Here is a 6,000-nt window from a genome sequence, read left to right on the forward strand (position 1 = left end):
GTTGGTTGATATTGTTGTTCTTCCTATGGAGTTCCAAACCCCCTCAACTCTTTCAGTCCTTCCACAACTTTTCCATTGGGATTCCTAGGCTCAGTCTGATGGTTAGCTATGAGTATCTGTATCTGTCTTTGTCAGGTGCTGGCAGAGGCTCTCAGGGGGCAGCTATACCAAGGTCCTGTCAGCAGGCACTTCTTGCCATCAGCAATAGTGTCTGGATTTAGTGTTTGTGCATTGGATGGATCGTTAGATGGAGCAGTCTCTGGATGGCCTTTCCTTTAGTCTCAGTTCTAATTTTTCTTTTTTTGCCCCTGAATTTCCTTTAAATAGGAACAATTCTTGGTTAAAATTTCTGAGATTAGTGGGTGACCCAATCCCTCAATTAGGAAAAATGGAACTTTGAAAAACTGTTCTGTACCCATGATGCTCACAGAAATGCCTTGAAAGCATCAGGCTTTCACGAACATCAATGGATCAGCATCACTGGCCTTACCAGCCATGCACTGGGCTAATTAATAGCCATAGAAAGAAGAAAGTTGCCATATTAGATATATGAATTATTCAATTTTTTCTGTAGTAAAAAGACAAGGGTTATAAATAGATGCTATGTTCTTACCACAAACACAAAAAATATAGTAAGTAAACTAATCGAATATTCTAATTATTATTGTAAATTTTCATTTCCAATTCAAATTAGTTTATTATTAATTGATATTCTTACCTACAGTGAAAGTAAGGTTCCTAAAATATAAGATTTCCAAGGACACTGTCAAGGGCAGTGTCTCCTTCCCTTCCCTGGAGCACTGCCCTATACTACTTCACTGAACAAGGAGAGCATTTCTTAGCTCAGACTCCTAGAATGCCACATCCCATTAGCCACAAGTTCTCAGATATCAGTACTGCCAAGTGCTCCCAGGCATGGACTATGAGTCCTGGGAGAGATGAGACAACAAAGAACATTTTAACTGGGAACAGAGCCCAGATTTCTTTAATATTATATTCTCTAACTTCTCTGTGTTATGTATGGGTAGATGGTAAATAATAAAATACAACAGGCCAGCAGGCTGTTATGAAAGTAGAAATAAAATGCAATTCCTAGCTGATTACATGGCCTTTTATCCCCCAAAATGTACTTTATGAGGTTAAATTAGACTATTAAGCATTTAAACAATTCGTGATTAAACTGATCCTATAATTAATTATACAGCATTGACATAATCACTTCAGTCTTTAATCCTTCATTTCAAGTATAAAGAAAAAACTCACCTAAGATTATCTTGAATCTTCTTCAGTAATAAATTGATTTTTTTAAGGCTTAAAGACCATGGAAAGAAATGGTTTTGATATGTGACATGTATCTCACCTATAGTTCTAGCTCTATCACATTCAAATACATGGCTATTTCTCCCACTAATGATACTCCAGGCCAGTGTGGCTGAGTATTATTACCTCTGTAACCCCAGAGAAAAGAAACAGCTCTCCACTCCTATGGATCCAAAGTTTTTTGTTTGGTATATTAACACAGTGGTTCCTTAACTTGTTTCTTTGTGGAGCTATAGCAAAAACACCTGTGGCAACATAGTACTGGGTAGGAAAGAAGGGTTTATTTAGCTCATATCTCTGGAAGCTCAAGAACATGGTTCTGGCATTTGGACATCTATGGCATCATATGCGGAGAATACAAAAGTGAGTCAAGCTGTTCACAGGGGAAAGCCAGGCTGTCTTACATCCTTTCAGAATTTCTAAAAGATGTACTTCCTCAAGAAAAAGATTCATTCTTATTTAGCATCCACTCACCTCCCATCAGACACCACTTTTTCAAGATTCAACAGACTCTTGGAGGGCACTACAGACCAAGTTTACAGCACAGGAACCTCAAAACAAACAAACAGCACAAGACTCCACATACTCCAGTCATAAAAATAGAGAAATCCATAAAACTGCAAAGCTTCTGTAAGGCAAAGGACACTGTGGTTAGGACAAAGCGGCAACCAACAGATTGGGAAAAGATCTTTACCAATCCTACAACAGATAGAGGCCTTATATCGAAAATATACAAAGAACTCAAGAAGTTAGACCGCAGGGAGACAAATAACCCTATTAAAAAATGGGGTTCAGAGCTAAACGAAGAATTCACAGCTGAGGAATGCTGAATGGCTGAGAAACACCTAAAGAAATGTTCAACATCTTTAGTCATAAGGGAAATGCAAATCAAAACAACCCTGAGATTTCACCTCACACCAGTGAGAATGGCTAAGATCAAAAACTCAGGTGACAGCAGATACTGGCGAGGATGTGGAGAAAGAGGAACACTCCTCCATTGTTGGTGGGATTGCAGACTGGTACAACCATTCTGGAAATCAGTCTGGAGGTTCCTCAGAAAATTGGACATTGAACTACCTGAGGATCCAGCTATACCTCTCTTGGACATATACCAAAAAGATGCCCCAACATACAAAAAAGACACGTGCTCCACTATGTTCATTGCAGCCTTATTTATAATAGCCAGAAGCTGGAAAGAACCCAGATGCCCTTCAACAGAGGAATGGATACAGAAAATGTGGTACATCTACACAATGGAATATTACTCAGCTATCAAAAACAATGACTTTATGAAATTCATAGGCAAATGGTTGGAACTGGAAAATATCATCCTGAGTGAGGTAACCCAATCACAGAAAAACACACATGGTATGCACTCATTGATAAGTGGCTATTAGCCCAAGTGCTTGAATTACCCTAGATGCCTAGAACAAATGAAACTCAAGACGGATGATCAAAATGTGAATGCTTCACTCCTTCTTTAAAAGGGGAACAATACTACCCTTGGCAGGGAAGAGAGAGGCAAAGATTAAAACAGAGACTGAAGGAACACCCATTCAGAGCCTGCCCCACATGTGGCCCATACATATACAGCCACCCAATTAGACAAGATGGAAGAAGCAAAGAAGTGCAGGCCGACAGGAGCCGGATGTAGATCTCTTCTAAGGGACGCAGCAAGAATACAGCGAATGCCAGCAGCAAACCACTGAACTGAGAACGGGACCCCCATTGAAGGAATCAGAGAAAGAACTGGAAGAGCTTGAAGGGGCTTGACATGCCATATGTACAACAATGCCAAGCAACCAGAGCTTCCAGGGACTAAGCCACTACCTAAAGACTATACATGGACTAACCCTGCACTCTGACCTCATAGGTAGCAATGAATAGCCTAGAAAGATCACCAGTGGAAGGGGAAGCCCTTGGTCTTGCTAAGACTGAACCCCCTGTGAACGTGATTGTTCGGGGGAGGGTGGCAATGTGGGGAGGATGGGGAGGGGAACACCCATAAAGAGGAGAGGGGGAGGGGTTAGGGGGATGTTTGCCCGGAAACTGGGAAAGGGAATAACATTCGAACTGTAAATAAGAAATACTCAAGTTAATAAAAGAGAAAAAAATAGAGAAATCAAGCAGGTACTTAACTGGAAGCTTCATCCTAACTGAATAGATTCCATGATGCTGGGAATTGTTAGGCTCACTCTCAATTGTTAGGCATCAATCTAATCCAACTGTGAACCCTGTGACCAACAATAATGGCCTACCTGGCAACATACCTACTGGTGCAATACTGTCATAAATATTATAATGACACCAGTTTCTGACTGAAAGGAGTTAATAGGCTAATATCAAAGTAAATTTTATGAAATTATCAACAGATTAATAAAAATATTTAAAAATCAGCACAAGCTGCCTAGTATAGCTGAATGTTAGACTGTTTTCTTGGCATATTTTGGGGTCCTAAGTTCTATCCTGAGAACCACAAAAATATGGATAAATAAGTAAAATTTAAAAACAAATAAAAAATAAAATAAAAAACAAATCAACCTGATGTAGATGGCACATTGTCTATGTAGGAAAACAGTGAAAACTTGAGCCAAAAACTTCTGAGACCAATGACAATAAAGTTGCAGAATAGAAAGCTAATAGGCAAAGTCAACTATGTTTATATGTGCTAGCACTAAGCAAGTCAAGTTTAAAATAAAAAGCAATATTAGTTCCACTAGTATTCCCAAAGCAAAATAATTAATGTAAGTCTAAAATATTCCATGTGTGAAAAAAACTTTGCTGTGAAAAATGAAAGAAATGTTTTTTTTCACATTTGTACAAAAAAGATGTCAACATGTTAGTGCTTTCCAACACATAAAGGAGGAAACACAGAGTATTGATTTTTACTTCACTTAAACCTCACAATGAAGCCTGCAATAGATAAACACCACGGTACAGAAGAGCTTACAAGACTTAGAGACAATGTGGTACAATGTGGAGCACAGACATGGTCACAATTGAGGAGTGTTCCTCTTTCTCCAAGTCATTGCCAGCATCTGTTGTCACCTGAGTTTTTATTCTTAGCCATTCTGATTGGTGTGAGGTGGAATCTCATGGTTGTTTTGATTTGCATTTCCCTGATGACTAAAGATGTTGAATATTTCTTTAGGTACTTCTCATCCATACAGTATTCCTCAGCTGAGAATTCCAGTGCTTAGAACTGTACCCCTTTTTTTAAAATAGGTTTATTTGTTCTCTGGAGTCTAACTTCTTCAGTTCTTTGTATATATTTGATATTAGCCATCTATCAGATGTACGATTGGTAAAGAACTTTTCCCAATCTCGGGGTTGTTGTTTTGTCCTACTGACAACTTTGCCCTACAGAAGCTTTGCAATTTTATGAAGTCCCTTTTGCCTTTTCTAGATCTCAGAAAATATGCCACTGGTGTTCTGTTCAGGAAATTTTTCCCAGTGCCCATTTGGTCAAGGCTTTTCCCTAATTTTCATTTATTAGTTTGAGTGTATCTGGTTTTATGATGAGATCCTTGATCCACTTAGACTTGAGCTTTGTATAGGGTGAAAGAATGGGTTGATTTCATCTTTAGTCATGAGGGAAATGCACATCAAACCTACCCTGAGATTTCACCTCACACCAGTGAGAATGGCTAAGATCAAAAACTCAGGTGACAGCAGATGCTGGCGAGGATGCAGAGAAAGAGGAACACTCCTCCATTGTTGGTGGGATTGCACACTGGTACAACCATTCTGGAAATCAGTATGGAGGTTCCTCAGAAAATTGGATATTGAACTGCCTGAGGATCCAGCTATACCTCTCTTGGGCATATACCCAAAAGATGCCGCCACATATAAAAAAGACACGTGCTCCACTATGTTCATTGCAGCCTTATTTATAATAGCCAGAAGATGGAAAGAACCCAGATGCCCTTCAACAGAGGAATGGATACAGAAAATGTGGTACATCTACACAATGGAATATTACTCAGCTACCAAAAACAATGACTTTATGAAATTCGTAGGCAAATGGTTGGAACTGGAAAATATCATCCTGAGTGAGGTAACCCAATCACAGAAAAACACACATGGTATACACTCATTGATAAGTGGCTATTAGCCCAAATGCTTGAATAACCCTAGATGCCTAGAACAAATGAAACTCAAGACGGATGATCAAAATGTGAATACTTCACTCCTTCTTTAAAAGGGGAACAATACTACCCTTGGCAGGGAAGAGAGAGGCAAAGATTAAAACAGACACAAAAGGAACACCCATTCAAAGCCTGCCCCACATGTGGCCCATACATATACAGCCATCCAATTAGACAAGATGGATGAAGAAAAGAAGTGCAGGCTGACAGGAGCCGGATGTAGATCTCTCCTGAGAGACAGAGCCAGAATACAGCAAATACAGAGGCGATTGCCATCAGCAAACCACTGAACTGAGAAGAGGACCCCCGTTGAAGGAATCAAAGAAAGAACTGGAAGAGCTTGAAGGGGCTCGAGACCCCATATGTACAACAATGCCAAGCAACCAGAGCTTCCAGGGACTAAGCCACTACCTAAAGACTATACATGGACTGACCCTGGACTCTGACCTCATAGGTAGTAATGAATATCCTAGTAAGACCACCAGTGGAAGAGGAAGCCCTGGGTCCTGCTAAGACTGAACCCCCAGTGAAC

Source organism: Rattus norvegicus, chromosome 5 (genome assembly GCF_036323735.1).
Source record: "Rattus norvegicus strain BN/NHsdMcwi chromosome 5, GRCr8, whole genome shotgun sequence".
Lineage (NCBI taxonomy): Eukaryota > Metazoa > Chordata > Mammalia > Rodentia > Muridae > Rattus > Rattus norvegicus.